Source organism: Peromyscus eremicus, chromosome 4 (assembly GCF_949786415.1).
Source record: "Peromyscus eremicus chromosome 4, PerEre_H2_v1, whole genome shotgun sequence".
In the NCBI taxonomy this organism is placed as follows: domain Eukaryota; kingdom Metazoa; phylum Chordata; class Mammalia; order Rodentia; family Cricetidae; genus Peromyscus; species Peromyscus eremicus.
Window position 1 is genome coordinate 151,870,881 of NC_081419.1, and position 16,055 is coordinate 151,886,935.

At 45.1% G+C, this 16,055-nt stretch overlaps 1 protein-coding gene across 5 annotated transcripts in view; it reads right to left on the minus strand.

The window, feature by feature from the left end:
• Positions 1 to 16,055, minus strand: part of Dido1 (death inducer-obliterator 1) — a 58,440-nt gene that overhangs the window by 42,140 nt on the left and 245 nt on the right. For 2 of the 5 annotated variants that reach the window (XM_059262099.1, XM_059262093.1), the window contains exon 1: positions 5,612 to 5,738. The exons of 1 other annotated variant lie outside the window; for it this stretch is intronic. The gene's annotated coding sequence lies outside the window, so the exon portion shown is untranslated. Of the gene's footprint in view, positions 1 to 4,703; positions 4,810 to 5,611; positions 5,739 to 15,895; positions 16,041 to 16,055 lie in introns of those variants that run through there. 2 more of the 5 variants (XM_059262098.1, XM_059262097.1) reach the window with 2 other exon arrangements.

The window sequence follows — 16,055 nt, forward strand, 5'->3', positions numbered from 1 at the left end:
AAGAAACCCAGTTTTTATTTCTCTCAGTGTCTACTGCTCAGCAATACAAATGTTATCTACCAAATCACATGTTATTAACTTATTCTGGTTAGGTGAAAGAAAATGAGGAAGTTACAAGGAAATCATACCAAAAAAAAAAAAAAAAAAAAAAAAAAAAAGCCCGGAGGTAGTGGCGCATGCCTCTAATCCCAGCAGTTGGAAGACAGAAGCAGGCAGAACTCTGTGAGTTTGAGGTCAGCCTGGGTCTATAGAGTAAGTACTAGGGCAGCCAAGGCTACACAGAGAAACCATATCTTAAAAAAAAAAAAAAAAAAAAAAAAAAACAACAAAACAACAAAACAACCAACAAAAATATCCTTCACAGTTATTACTGCTTTATAAAACCATGGAGACCAAACACTTGTCAAGACAAAAACCACTTTGAGGACTGATGTTGCAGCTAGGTCCCAAGCCTCTCTGTATCCCACAGATTCACTCCTTCCCAGCTTCTAGTAAAAAAGTATAGGCTTTTAAGTTTGGTGGCAATTCAGGAAGGAAATTTCAACTCTTTTCGTGGTAGCCAGGAACTAGAAACTGTGAAACTAGCACTGCCTTGTTTGGGGCAGGGCACCAAGTCTCTTAAAGCAGCTACACAGGGTGGGCTCCCCTCCTGCCTCTTTCACATTCCCAGAGACAGTGGGGCTCTGGATAGGTACCGTTGCTCTAAGGGCACCACCAGATTACTCTGCATTTGTCAATGATTTCTTATGCTTATCAGGAAACCCAGTACCCACACTGTACTTATAGGCTGACTACTCAACAATATGTGCACATGCACATGACTTGGAGGACCCTTTTTTAGCCTACAAGCAAAGGACATGGGAGTCTCCAGGACCTGGAGCTGGAGCTAATATTCACTTCCACAGCCCCAGACAAAGGTTAGTTATACCATCTTATGTCCCACTGTCTACAATAAAAGCATATTACATCCTATGGTAAATGCAAAGGGCTAGTCAAACACAATCCTGGTGCCTCTCCCATGCAGACATCACTAGCTGAATGTGGCATTATCCTAAGTGTCATGGAAATGGCAACTCCTAACTCACTTCCCTTGAAGGAGGATGAACTGAATGAAAGCACCTTCAATGTCACAAGAAAATCATTTGTTCCATACCTTTCCCCAAAGCAAGAAACGTTGAGACAATGAAAATAGTTCAAAGATACTGTCTAATAGTATAAAAGTGATCTGTTTTTCTAGATGTTTAGAGTCAACTATTCTTCCAACTCACTTCAACAATAAGAGCACCCTTTTCAAGTCAGGGTTTCTGTGTAATGCTGGCTGTCCTAGAACTTGCTCTGTAGTCCAGGCTGGCCTCAAACTCAAAGATCCACCTGACTCCACCTCCTGAGAGCTGGGATCAAAGGCATGTGCCGCCTCACCTGGCAATAAGAACACTCTTAAGGAGGCATAGGCAAGTTAGCCTGATCTACATAGCGATTAACAGGACAGCTGGAGCCACATAGTGAGACCCTGTTGCAAAAAAACAAAAAGAAACCAAAACGAGCATTTTTAATTGTTATGAACAGTAATGGTTACAACGGATAATTGGATCCCCAGATCAAAGCTATTTGTACAGCACTAAGGTATCACATGCTCTCTTTATTGTCACTAAGAATTATATTCACTTTTTCCGAAGCTAGGTGATAATGATGTGCCACTCAAAGTAGAAACAGATGGAAGAAACCAGTCACTGTGAGATACACAGATTTACAAAAAGCATAAACATTACTTTTCTCATGAAGTGGTCTTAGACTTAGAAATTAGTTCCCACAAAGTATTTGTTAACATAAGGGCAGATGAGTTTAACTAAGTATTTAAAAATAAATATAAGGTTTAAATGTATCAGTTGTAAAATCAAACAATCAGGATCAACAAAGCCTAAATCAAAAGCTCTTTAGTGTCACCAGGAATTTTTGAGTATAAAGACCCCAGAGTTTAGTTTGAGAATGGCTGGTATGGGGACTGAGCACAGAGCTCCCACACTTGCTGTCTACCTGTAAAAAGCACCCTTTCTATCTAGCCTGGATTCACAAGGGCAATAACCAGACCCAATCTTTATCCCATATCCTTCCCTCCTCATTGAGGTTCAGTTATTACTCTGAGGAGGCTGTAAGGCTTGGGAAACTCAAGTCAGAAGCTGTTACTTCAGCTGGAATCTTCCTTTCCTTCCTTGAGATTAGTAGGGGACAATGCATGGGTTTTTTTCCCTTTCGTTTTTTTTTATTTGGGGTGGGGGGTAAGGATAACAAAGTATGGCACTGATAAAGGAGTTCTAACAGTGTTTCCTGTATTATCTTTTGCAGATCCACACACAGCTGAATTCCATTCTCAAGCCAGTTAAGAGCAACAACACCCAGTACTTACTCAACATTAACACAAGTAAAAACAGGTAACAAGAAGGCTGTGTCGACCCAAAAGACATGATTTTCTTTAGCTACATTCTAACAAATCCTGATGGTCCCTGGCTATCAGGCTTCTCAGGGGGATAGCTCTCTAGATATAGGCTCCGAATTCCTGCTCCAGTCCCAATAACCAGTATTTTCTATCCTCAACAGTCAGAGCAAAGATTCCCTTGAAAGACATTTGGGTGTTAAGAGTTAGCTGAGTAGGAGTAGGGTAGAGGCTCAAGAAGAACCAAGTGTGAAAAGGAACCTTCAAGCCTTCAGTCCTGGCTGCAAATTGTGGACTCTGCACTGGGCTATTACCTTCTTTATGAAGTGGGGCAACACAGGCCTCAAGTTTCCTAAAATCCTTCCTGAAACCCTACCAGGTCAGACATCAAATCAGCACCCATTGGCAAACGTGCAACAGATGGTCAATATCACACACCAAAATCCCAAGTGTCCACATTTCCTGTAGGATTTAGGGTCATATTTAACCAAGAGCATCAAAGCGAACATTGTGATGCCTGATCTCATGCCGGGGGAAACTGCTTCCCTTTGATTTAGCAGACTAATATAATAGTGCACACAGTCATGTTGTCACAAAAGGTAACTAGTATGAAATTTCAAGACATCAACCCTTGAGCAGGTTCCACAATACTTGAAAAAAGCACTGACAAATAGCTACACAGTGCCACACACATCTGTGCTTCTGAATATTCAAACAGCTATAACATGGGCTATTTGCAGTGTTTCTGTACTGTTTTAAGATTTTTTTTCTGTATAAATATTATCCTTAAAAAAACTTATGAGGCTGGAGAGATGGTAGAGTGGTTAAGAGTACTAAATGCTGTTCCAGAGAATCAGGGTTTGATAAACAGCACCCACATGGCAACTCATAACCATCTGTAACTCCAGTTCCAGGGGATCAGTTACCCTCTTCTGACATCTGAGGGCACCAGGCACACATGTGGCATACAGACATACATTCAGGCAAAACACCCATAAGCATAAAACAAATGATTCGAAAATTTTTATCTATTTTCTTGTTTTTAATTTTGTGTATGCATATTTGTACGTGCACAAGAGCAGGTGCCTGTGGAGGCCAGAGGTGTCAGATCCCTGAAGCTGGAGTGGAGTTATATGCTGCTGTGAGCTGCCTGGCATGGGTGCTCGGAACTGAACTCAGGTCCTCTGGAAGAGCAGTACATGCTCTTAACATGAGATATCTCTCCAGCCCATTCTCTTGACCCAACCACAATAAAGCCACCTTCATTTTGGAAAAACCTGGCTTATCTTTTCATGGTATATTACGTATCATTTAAGTTTCTATCAGCACATGAAAAACATATCCCTAGCACTTACACATTTGACACACAGAAGTATATGTCCTACAAATAGTGCAGAAGAAAATCAACACCCAGGAATAAACTGACACAAGCATAGAATCATTCTTTTTAAAAATGTATCTGCCACTTGTGTGCAGTGCCCAAAGGACCAGAAGAGGGCATAGGATTTCCTGGAGCTGGAGTTAAGAAGTGTTTGTGAGCCCTCCAGATGACATAGATGCTTGGGAACCAAGCTCTGGTCCTCTAGAAGAGAAAAAAAGCTCTAGAACAGTTTCTCTAGAAGAGAAACAGAACAGCTGAGCCATCATCTCTCTAGCTTCCAGAATTATTCTTTAAAAGTATGTACAAATGCCTACTCACCTTCCCTTATCAACTTCTTAAACTGACTGCTCAGAAAATAAACTAAAGCCTGGTCAACATGGTCTGTCTCACAGGTGAGCTTGCACACTCAGAACAAATGAGCACAACTCAGACTTTGGGCTTTGACCTCCTCTTTCCTAAGAGCACACTATCACTGTCTGTTAATCATAACCTTTGTAACCGAATCAACACACATCATTTGACACAATCATAGGAACTAATGGCCTTTATCTATATGGGACCCAGTCATCTAAGTAAGGTTCAAAAAAGACTCCATTTCAGAACAATTTCTTAGTTGGGACTTAAGCATGAGAAGCATCCTAAAACATGGAACACTGAACAGGGATCTAAGAGCACTGTGAAACAGGCTGGTTTACATATCGAATCTTTGTTTTTCAGAGCCAAACAGAGGCCACCTGGCATCGTAGTACAGGTGTATAACATGGTAAAACATGTCCTGCTGATCAATGTGTAAAGCCTGGCACAGCATCCATATGCTGAGAAATCATTCCTTGAGCTGCTCAGTACTGGCTCAGGAATTAAGACTCTTGAGCCTATTAAGGCAGTACCTACCAGAGGTCCAGAGAGCTTTACTGACAATAGAAAATTCCTGCGAACGACCGACCGTTCCACAGGAAGACATACCATCTCACCTTCAAGACCTATCTGGACTCTCAGCCCCCTAGTACATGTCTTCAGCAAGCCATTGTGATGCTACACATGCCCTGAGTGCCAGGAGGAAAGTGCTGGTCATGGGTGCTGGCAGGGGCAATCAATTGCACAACCTTTTTTTGTGTTGTTTCTCATCTGTACACAACTGAGTTTGCCTGACAGAACCTCCAGTTAATCAAGTATAACAAAGAGCCTCCTTTTGTGGAAAATTAAACAATACATAGCACTCTGAATCAAAACCAGGGCCTCTTACTCAAGTCACTTAAGATTAATCTACATTAACACGCACCTGGTCACCAACATTGGTAAGAGGTAATGAGAGCCGGAGGCAACGCCCAGGCCCTAAGTCACACACGAGACTGGGGCTAGATCTTCCCCAAAGCCCCCCGCTCCCCAAGATATCTGCTCGTACACCCGCGAACCCACACCCAGGCCCAGTCACGTCCTACCACAAGTGTTTTTACCACAAGTGCCAAGGACGTGAGGCCGCGGCCGGCTGGGCCCGCAACTCCGACTGCACTCAAAGGGTTTCACAGCCTCCCAGGCTCGGACCAGCCTGGACCACACAATTCAACCAGACGCAGACCACCTGCCCGCCCGCCCGCCCGCCCGGCCTCGCGCGCTCCTCCGCGACCCCTCTGTCCGGGGCCGGAAAGGGCCCAGCGGGCCGCGACGCCATTTTCTCGGCGCGATAACGCCGCTCGCAGGAATTGGGCTGCGGGCATGGCGCGGCGCCGCTTAGTCCCGATTCCAAGCGCCTTTCGGGTCCACATGATTCCCGCCCTCCTTCGCTGCACAAAGTCACTTACCGCGGCCAACGGGATCCCGCAGCCATTTCCAGAGCCGCCACGGAACTAGAGGGGAGGCCAGCGAGATTGCCGGCCTAGAGCGGCAGGCCGCACAGCAAGCGGAAGAAACCATCCGGCCACAGAGACGCAGCGACGATAGAGCGGCTATGCCGTCCTGACCGCACGCATGCGCCACCGCTGCTACCCAGGTTCCCTGGAGCGCCCGCCTGGTCTGTGTCCTAGACAGGCCTGACAAATTCTCGCGTCCGAATCAAGGGGGCTAAACTGGGAGTCGATGCCACTGAGAGATTCCTCGGGCTATCCTGGGGCAGTACTCTGCCCAGCATTTCAAAAGCTTTAGAGAGCCGGGCGGTGGTGGCCCACGCCTTTAATCCCAGCACTCGGCAGAGCCAGGTGGATCTCTGTGAGTTCGAGATCAGCCTGGGTGGGCTACAAAGTTTAGTTCTAGGAAAGGCGCAAAGCTACACAGAGAAACTCGGTCTCGAATCCCGCCCCCCCCCTCAAAAAAAAAAAAAAAAAAAAAAAGCTTTAGAAACCCTCTGCGCCAGCGGGAATAGGTGCTTCGGAGTGAACCTGCGTCCGATTCCGTTGGGGAGAAGCCAGAAAGGAAAAGACCCCCCAAAGCCCTTACTCAGACCGCACTGCTCACTTGGACTCTGGCAGGGTGTGCCCAACAGGAATTCCCTGGGACTTAACCCTGCTTCACTCCGTACTAGAAACACTTCTACCACGTGACCATTTCTTCCTAAATACCGACAAGGAGCCCGGACTCAATGCCTGGGTGTACGTGAATACGAGGGTCGGGGACACCCCCCCCCCCCGCAACATTAAGAATTTCCCCCTAGTGCTAACTAGAGTGACATTCCTTCACTGTGCCCTAAATACTTCAGGAAACAGGAGATAGGTCGCTACTCCCTTGCAGCACCATGAACACTAACTAGCCACTTGCCCTGAGAGCAGTTAACACCAGGGTAGAGCGCTCAACTTTGCTCCATACAACCAGCTTCTAATATACGTGTGCACATAGGCACATCGCTTGGAAGCCAGTCTTCAGATCCTAATTTCAGCCTCTTCTAAGAACAAATATGTGTCTCTGTCTAGTAAAGCCTCACCCACACTGTGGAGACCTCTAATGCTCTCTCCAGAAGCCCAGGACTTAAGCAGGTTACATACCAACTCCTGGGGCTTCCAGTGGAGTAGGAAGCTGCTTCCCTTGGTGAGATCCTTCAAGACCACCTTTCTGACTCTTGTCCAGGAGTCTACTCTTGACTTCTCAACTCTGACCTTGAGTCGAAGGAGGATTCTCTACCCTCAGACACAGAACTAGACAAGGTTGAATCTAGTTTGAAATGGTGAGCGTGTGCAAGCTGCAGAATGGGGATGCTCACATCACAGGCAAAAGTGAAGGCTCAGGTATTAAAGAACAGGAAGGAAGCATGGAGAACTCAGACAGAGAACCAAGAGGACAGAAAAACCAAGCTCATGTGGTGGCTGCAGGTTCAGTGAACCACCCACCCTGCATTGTGCTCTGAGAGCTGTGGCAGAGTGGTCATCTATGGGACAACTATCTGCTCACTGTCTTTTACTTGCTGGCATTTCCAATAGGAACCACCTTCCTTGGTGAAAAAAATCTGTAGTTTGAGTGTTTTTAAGTTGGACTCTACTAACTGAATAATTCTTCCTGTTTTTTAAAGGTAAAAACCAGAAAACGGAAGAACAGTCACCAGATCTTGTTCCCAATCTCAAGCATCCACATAACAAGCTGGCATCCTGGCAAATGCCAGGCTCCAAGATGGGGGTTGAGGGGTGGAGATGGGAGTATCCCACGGCTTGCTGGCTTCTAGCCCAAAAGAATACTGGATACCACCCATCACTCATAAGTGTGTACACAGACGAACCTTAAAAAAGGGGGGGAGCTGTGGGCTGGTGGCACACACCCTTAATCCCAGCAGGTAGGATCTCTCTGAGTTCCAGGCCAGCCTGGTCTACAAAGTGAGTTCCAGGACAGAGAAACTCTGTTGGGGGGGGGGGGGGGGGAGCGTGGAAATAGCAGGGCTATCACCAAGACTGACTACCCAAGTTTGATCCCCAGGGTCCACATGGCAAAAAGAGAGAACCCCACTCCAAGCTGTCCTCTGATAACATCCACACAGATGCCATGGCAACACATACAATAAAGTGTAATAAAAAAAAGTTAAAGTCCTTTGGATGATGCCGCTTACAATTCTGCTCTGAAACCCCCATGCAAAATTTCAAGACCCTGAAGATATTCAGCAGACACTGGAAACTTGGTAGGCAGGACCACTTTCCAACTCAGCCCATGCTTGTGACCAAATTCTCATATGGCTGAGGAGGTAGAAGGATGGCAAGTTTCAGACAAGCACAGACTACCCACCACAGCAAGATCTTGTCTCAAAACTAACAATATGAGAGCCAGACACAAGGGCCTGGGCCCAAAGTACTGCTGGCCCTCCAGATGGGTACCTATAAACTGTTGAGGGGATGTGTGGACCCTGAAACTAATCAGGGTTCAAAAGGAGGGATAAGGCAGGGGGAAATAAGGTAAACCAAGCTGGTTTGGCCTGCTTCCTCTTGTCCCCTGCTCCCTGACCTACACCCTAGTTGACAGTCATACACAAGGGTAATGCTGTGCGGCACACTCTCATCCCCAGAAGTCTAACTAAACAAGTGTATAGACTGATAACTATGACAAAACTCCTATTCTACAGAGACAGAATGGAGATTCCCAGAAGAGAAGCCTAGCACAGCCCTCCCTCACAGGAGGTACAGGAGGGGGCTGGGTGCATGACTCCTACCCAGGATGCCAACATTCATTCATAGATGCTCAAGTCCTTTATGTAAACTGATTTATTTCCTTAGAACATACACACATAAGTCTCTGGATGACTTAGTTACAATGTAAATGCCACATAAATGTTATGCTGCATTGTCTAGGGAATAAGGACAAGAAACAATACTGTACTTGTTCAGTGCAGATACACAACCCCCTCCCCATGTGTGCATGTCTGTATGTACACACACACACACACACACACACACACACACACACACACAAAATCTATCAATGTAGCCTAGCCATCCTTGAACTCAAGATCCTTCTGCTTCAGCCTCTCAAATGTTAACATTACAAGCTTGGGCCACCAAGCCTGGTTCCAGAGCATTTCTGACCCTAAGCTAGCTGAGTCTACAGATACAGAACATGCAGACACACTGGTCACTAAGGGGAGGGATGGGGCATGCAAGGACAATGTGTTTTCTTATTTCTAAGGAAAGCTTAAATCACTGGGTGTTTGTTTTTTTATTTTGTTTTTTGAGAAACTGATAAATCCTATATAAAACCAACTGGAGAGATGGTTCAGTGGTTTTAAGATCACTTGCTGCTTTTACAGAGGACTTAAGTTCCCAGCATCCCAAAGGAGGCAAACTACCCTTAACTCCAATTCCAGGGGATTCACTGCCCTCTTCTGGGCACCAGGCACCCACTGCATGCACACATACATGCAAGCTGAACACTCATACACATGAAATAAAAATTTAAAAATCTAAAATACAAAAATCAACAGTTAGCTTCTAGTTCATTTTATTATGTGCAGTGCTGGGGATTGAGCCCAGAGCCACGCTAGAACATGCTAGGCATGAGTGATCTGGTAGTCCCAACAGCTAAATTTAGTTACATTTACTTGCACAGCACTGAATAATCCAGTAACAATCAAATCACCAGTTGCTTTGCACAAAGCAGAACAGAGTAAGGCAGAAGTCTTTGGTTCCTCTTTAAAGAAAACAGCAGGTTCCAATTTGCAGCAGATCTTTACCTGGCAGTGCTACATCCATACATAGTTGAGAACCAGCACCACCAGCCACCATAGTACAGAGCATAGGGTAATGGAAGAACAGAAAAGCCCCAAGAAAACAATTCAGACTTTGTAGCCAGGTCTGACATTCATATTACTAGCACTAAAGAGGCTGAGGCAGGAAGACAGAGTTTCAGGCTAACTTTAGTTACATAGTGAAACACTGTCTTTAAAAACAAAAAATGGGGGCTGGAGAGATGGCCCAGCCGTTAAGAGCACTGGCTACTCTTCCGGAGGACCTGGGTTCAATTCCCAGCACCCACATGGCAGTTCACAACTGTCTGTAATTCCAGTTCCAGGAGTTCTGATTACTTTCACCCCAATACACATAAAATAAAGTTTAAAAAAATATTAAAAAAAAAAAATCAGACAGGCAGTGGTGGCACATGCCTTTAATTCCAGCATTGGGGAGGCAGAAGGTGGACCACAGTGAGTTCCAGGACAGTCAGGGCTACAGAGAAATCCTGTTTCAAAAAAAAAAACCAAAAATAAATAAATATTAAAACAAACAACAACAAAAAACAACAAAAAAACAACAAAAGAAACACCGAAGCTTGTGTGTGTGTATTACAAACTGATGTGTCCATAGGAGAACATAATCTACCTATGTGCAAATCTACCTATAGAAGGTGAGAGGTCAAAGATAATCTTTTTTTTTTTCCAGATTTATTTTATGTATATAAGTGTTCTGCCTGCATGTAGGTATGTGCACCATGTGTATGCCTAGGAACCCAAATAAGTCAGAAGAAGGTGTCAGATCCCCTGGAACTGAAAGGAAAAGTGATACATACAAAAGTTACCTCCTTCCAACTGGGAAAAAAAAATATTTGAGGAGTAAATGCGAAGCTGTTTGTTTTGCAGATCTTTTCTATAGAAGCCAAGGGCTCCGAGAATGCCAGGGTTTATATTTTTTTTTGTTGATAGTAAAAGAAAAGTATCCACAGAAACAATGTGGTTCTGGCCACGCCTGGTGGTACACACCTATAATTCCAGAATTTGGAAAGCAGAGGCGGGATGGTCTCTGAGCTCAACGGTAGCCTGGTCTACACAGTTAGATCCTGTCTCAAAGCTGGCATCCTGGCATCTGAACATTCACCTAATGGAAGTATTCTGTATTCTATCCTCAAAATGCTTTTCCCTCTTTAAAAAGAACAACAACAAAACCTCTGTGATATTTGATTATTTATTCAGTGCTGGGGACTGAATCCACTATAGATGTGTCTGTGCTAGACAAGTGTTCTACCACCTCAGACCCTTGATAGTGTTCTTTCAAATTTTATTTAAACATTTTTATTATTGTGGTATGCATACACCCACACCACCAGCACAGATGTGGAATCTTCTCTCCTTCCACCTTTACATGGGTTCCCAGGGTCTAGAACACAGGTCATCAGGTTTATACAGCATCATGCAGCAAGCACAAATACTTTTTAGCCTGTCGGGCTACCTCACCCACCAGTTCTTTCAGCCCATATACTTTTAGTTTCTCTATCTAGAACTGCTACTCTCTTTTTTCAAGACAGAGTTTGTCTATGTAGCCCTGGCTAGCCTGGAACTCGATCTGTAGACCAGGCTGACCTCAAACTCAGAGATCCTCCTGTCTCTGCCTCTCAAATATGTGTACCACCATTGCCAGGCTTGAGAACTGCTACTCTTTCACAGTGAAAAAATTTCAAATCGCTGCCTTGGCTTGCAGAACAGTGATACCTTTGACCTCAGGGTAGCCCCTCCTACCTCAGGACCAAACCTTATGGCGTCTCTCCCCCAGGTCCACCTCTTACATACAGGAAGCTTGGCTAGTTAATGAATCCACCGGGCTGATGACATTTCTGTCAACTTGGCAACTGTCCCAGATTGTAGCCAGTGTGGCTGTCTCTGGACAAGCCCATTTATTTCCTACTCTCCTACATCCTTAGCACCATTGCACACAGGTCTTCATCGCTCTGCTCCACTATCCTAGCTGTTCCACATATACTATAGGAACCACTTCTACTCTGGATCTACCCTTTTCACCTGGTCCTCAGAACCTTCCCATGTATACCTCAAATTCAAAAACATTTCAAAGTCTAACATACAAAAAGTGGCTCACAGGGATCAGAAGATAACTCAGTGGGTAAGAGCATTTGAAGCTCAAGCAGAAGCACCTGAGTTCTAATCCCTACCACCTACATAAAAAGTCCGACATAAACTTATGCCTGTAATCTCAGCACTGTATGTGGGTGGTGGTGAAGAGGTAGACAGGATTGCTGGGGCTTGCTGGCTCCCAGCCTAGCTTCAGGTTTAGTGAGATCTTGTCTTGAAGAAATAAGGTGGAGTGACAGAAAACACAGGCCTTGTCCTCTGGCCTTTATGCACACCTGGGTGTACTCATCCCCAGACAAAGAAAAAACGAAATGAGTTATTGTGTTCAAACCCTCTCCCCTTTGCCAGTGTTCACCCTGGGTAAAGGCATCAGTACTATTCATGCATTTATTTCCCCATCTACTCAACAGATTCATATAAAGTACCTAAAATGTGCTGAATATTTTTATTAACTGAGATGCCCAATACATAGGAACCTTCCTTTCCTTTGTGTGTGTGTTCGTGTCTGTGTGAAGATGCACCTGTGTACTCAGGCAGGTAGAAAGCTAAAGGTCAATGTTGGGTCTTCCTCAATCTCTATCTTACTTTTGAGAATTACGCCTCATTGAATCTGGAGCTCACCAGTTCAGGTAGGTGGGCTTCCAGGAAGCCTCAGGGATTCTATGTCTGCCTCCTAGCACTGGAGTTACACACAGAAGCCCCAGGGTCTGTCTTTTTACATAGGGATCAGCCTCAGGTCCTATGTTTGTGTAGTGAGCACTTCACTGACTGGGCCATCTCCCCAGCACAGTGAACCTTATGTTTTTAGGGACTCTTGATATAATGCATTGGCAACATGGAGTAGAGTGTGGGAAGCCAAAGGAAAAAAACATAGTTCATCTGTTTTCTTTGAGGCAAGGTCTCTCTGTATAACCTGGCTGACCTAGAACTCACTATGTAGATTGGGCTGGCCTCAAATTCCTCTGCCTCCAAGAGCTAAGATTAAAGACATGCGCTACCATGCTTACGTGTATGAGTGTTTTGCCTGCATCTGTATGTATGCGTACCATATGCATGAACAGTGTTCATGAGGGTCAAAAGAGAAAGCCCAGAGCTGGGCGGTGGTGGCACACGCCTTTAATCCCAGCACTCAGGAGGCAGAGGCAGGAGGATCTCTGTTGAGTTCAAGGCCAGCCTGGTCTACAAAGCAAGTTCCAGGACAGCCAGGACTCTGTTACATAGAGAAACCCTGTCTCCAAAAACCAAAAACCAAAAACCAAAAGAGGGAGCCCAATCCCCTGAAACGAGAGTTACAGGCAGTTAAGTGCCCTTAACTGCTGAGCCACCTTTCTAACTTCAGAACCCAGTTTCTCAAACTGTGAGTTGCAGTCCTATATGGGGTTGCATAACTGAAAACAGGGAAATAGACCATGAAAAATTTGGCAACAGTTATGGGTTTCTACACATATAACAAATAAATCAAAATCAAACACATAATGGCCCTGAGGTGTTCCTAGCCAGGTCCACCTATGCTGCACTGATCAACTACTGTCTTGGTTCTTTTTAAAAGATTTATCATTATTTTTAAATTATAAGCATGTGTCTGTGCGCATGGGTGCAGATACCTGCAGAGTTTAGAAGAGGACATCAGATCCCCTGGAGCTGGAGTTACAAGTGGTTATAAGCCACCAGATGTGGGGGCTGGGAATCAAACTATACAGCAACGGCAGCAAGAACTGAGCTATTTCTCTGGGCTCTGCAGTCTTGGTTCTGAATATAAAACATGCATACTTTATATGCCATGAAACACTTACAAATGCACCTTGCTCATATTTAAGACTACTGCTTTTTGTGAACTGTAATGTTTTTGCTTTCTTTTTCTTTTTTCTCTTTTTTCTTTGTTTTTTCGAGGACAGGGTTTCTCTGTGTTGTTTTGGTGCCTGTCCTGGAACTCACTCTGTAGACCAGGCTGGCCTCAAACTCAGAGATCTGCCTGCCTCTGCCTCCTGAGTGCCGAGATTAAAGGCGTGCGCCACCACCAACCAGCTGCAGTGTTTTGGGGTTGCAGTTCACTTATGCTCTTACAGAAACCTAACAGAAGCCAAATGTAGTGCTGTACACCTTTAATCACAGTACTTGGGAGACAAAGGCAGGCAGATTTCAAGTCTGCCTAAAAAAAAAAAAAAACAACAAACATAATAGTTTTTTAATTTTGAAAACACTCTCCTACTGTCATCCTTCAGCATTTGAGTTTGCATGTCCAACTAGTAACTTTGGATGGTGTTTTAGGATATTAATTTTAAAACTGCTGTTGGATTTACTGACTTAAGTTTTGCCAATAAATAGATCAGGACCGGGATGTAGTTAGCTGGCAGACTGCTTGCCTAGTATGCACTAAGCTCTGAGTTCAATCTTCAGCACCACATAAACTGGGTGTAGTGGCATAAATCTATGTTGTGGAATAGAACATTTGTTTAACTATGTAAAGATGTGTTGCTATTTTACCTTGCCTGACTAAGAAACCTGATTGGTCTAATAAAAAGCTGAACAGCAATAGGTAGGCAGAAGGGGAATAGGCGGAGCTGGCGGGCAGAGAAAGGGGAGGCCATCCAGACATGGAGGAAGCAGGAAAGCAGGTTGGACAGTATGTAGATGAGGTAAACGAGACTCAGAGAAGCACATAGATTAATACAAATGAGTTAATTTAAGTTAAAAAAAAATCTATCTAGAAACAAGCCTAAGCTAAGGCCGAGCATTCATAATTAATAAATCTTGGTGTCATGGTTTGGGAGCTGGCGGTCCAAGAAAGCCTGCTACTGATCTATAATCCCAGCACTTAAGTAGAGGCAGGAGATCATAAATTCACTGTCATTCTTGCCTACACATAAATTTAAATTCAGCATAGACTACAAGACCTTGTCTTCCAAAAAAATAAAATTCCAGGCTGGACTACGGGGCTCAGAACACTTATTCTTCTTTCAGAAGTGGAGTTTGGCTCTTATAACCTCTGCTCCAAGGGTTCTGACAGCCTCTTCTGGCCTCCAGACCCACATGCTCAGGCATGCACACAAAAAAATAAAATAAATCATGGGGAAAAATTCATTCAGACTTTTTTGACACAGGGTTTCTCTATGTAGCCCTGGCTGAGCTGGAACTCTCTATGTAGATCAGGCTGACCTTGAACTTAAGCACTGAGACTAAAAGCCTGTGCCACCTCATCCAGCCAAATTTCTTTCTATTTTTAAAGATTTGCCAGACATGGTGGGACGTGCCTTTAATTCAGCACTCAAGAGGCAGGAGGAGGCAGATCTCTGTCAGTTCCTGACCAGCCTGGTCTACAGAACAAGTCCTTGAGTTCCAAAACAACCAGGGATACACAGAGAAACTCTATCTGGAAAATTTAAAAAAAACCACAAAAACAAAAAACAAAAAACTGCCGGGTGGCGGCGGCGGCGGCGGCAACGCCTTTAATCCCAGCACTCAAGAGGCAGAGGCAGGCAGATCTCTGTGAGTTCGAGGCCACCATGGTCTTCAAAGTGAGTTCCAGGAAAGGCACAAAGCTACATAGAGAAACCCTGTCTCAAACCACCCCCGCCCCAAAAGTTACTTTCCCTAGACTCCTTTTTTTTTTTCTTTCTTTTTTTCCCTTTTTAAAGTCACAGCTTGTTGTGCGCTGTCTTTTTTGTTTTTGTGGACAAGGTTTCTCTGTGTAACAGCCCTAGTGGCTGTCCAGGAACTCACTCTGTAGACCAGGTTGGCCTCGAACTCACAGAGATCCGCCTGCCTCTGCCTCGCAAGTGCTGGGACTAAAGGCTTGTGCCACCATCACCTGGCTAACTCAGTTCAATTTTAAGCAAGCATACTCAACTACCTCAACGCAAGCTGTCCAACATTCCTCCCAGAAACATTCCAGAATTACTTACATTACAATGACTCAATTTACATTCTCCTCTGGTAGACAATAAACATATAAACATGCAAATACCTATTTACCAACTACAGCCAGGCAGTTTTCTAGGGCCTCCAGCTACCCCCAGCATTTACCGCAAGCTCTTAAGACCCATCCCAAGGCAAGGAGTAACCACAATTCCCAGCGCATGGGGGTCCCTTCTCCGGCGGCAGGGATCCCCTCCGCCGGCGTCTGGAGCAGGGTCCCCCACCGTACGCAGCTAAGAGGCGTACACTCTGTGAAAGCCTATAAGTAGAAAGGCCCTCTGTGCCCGGGGGTAGGAAGTCCCCACCGTGAGCGCTTCTGAAGCATGGATCCGCTCCGTTCCGTGAGTGCCTTAGAAACAGGTTGTCACTTCTGTGCATGCTCCCATCCCTGAGAGCCCCAACACTAAGGAGTCACCTTCGAGAGTGCCCAGAAACCTGGCGTCCCTGCCCAGGGAACAGGAGTCTCCGAAGTCCGCTCTCGAGCTCTAGGCAGCGCTGTTCTGACGCTGATCTGGCCTCGATTATAACGTCCGCGGAGCAAAATCCTAGGCGCTCGCTTACGTCCGGAGGCCTTG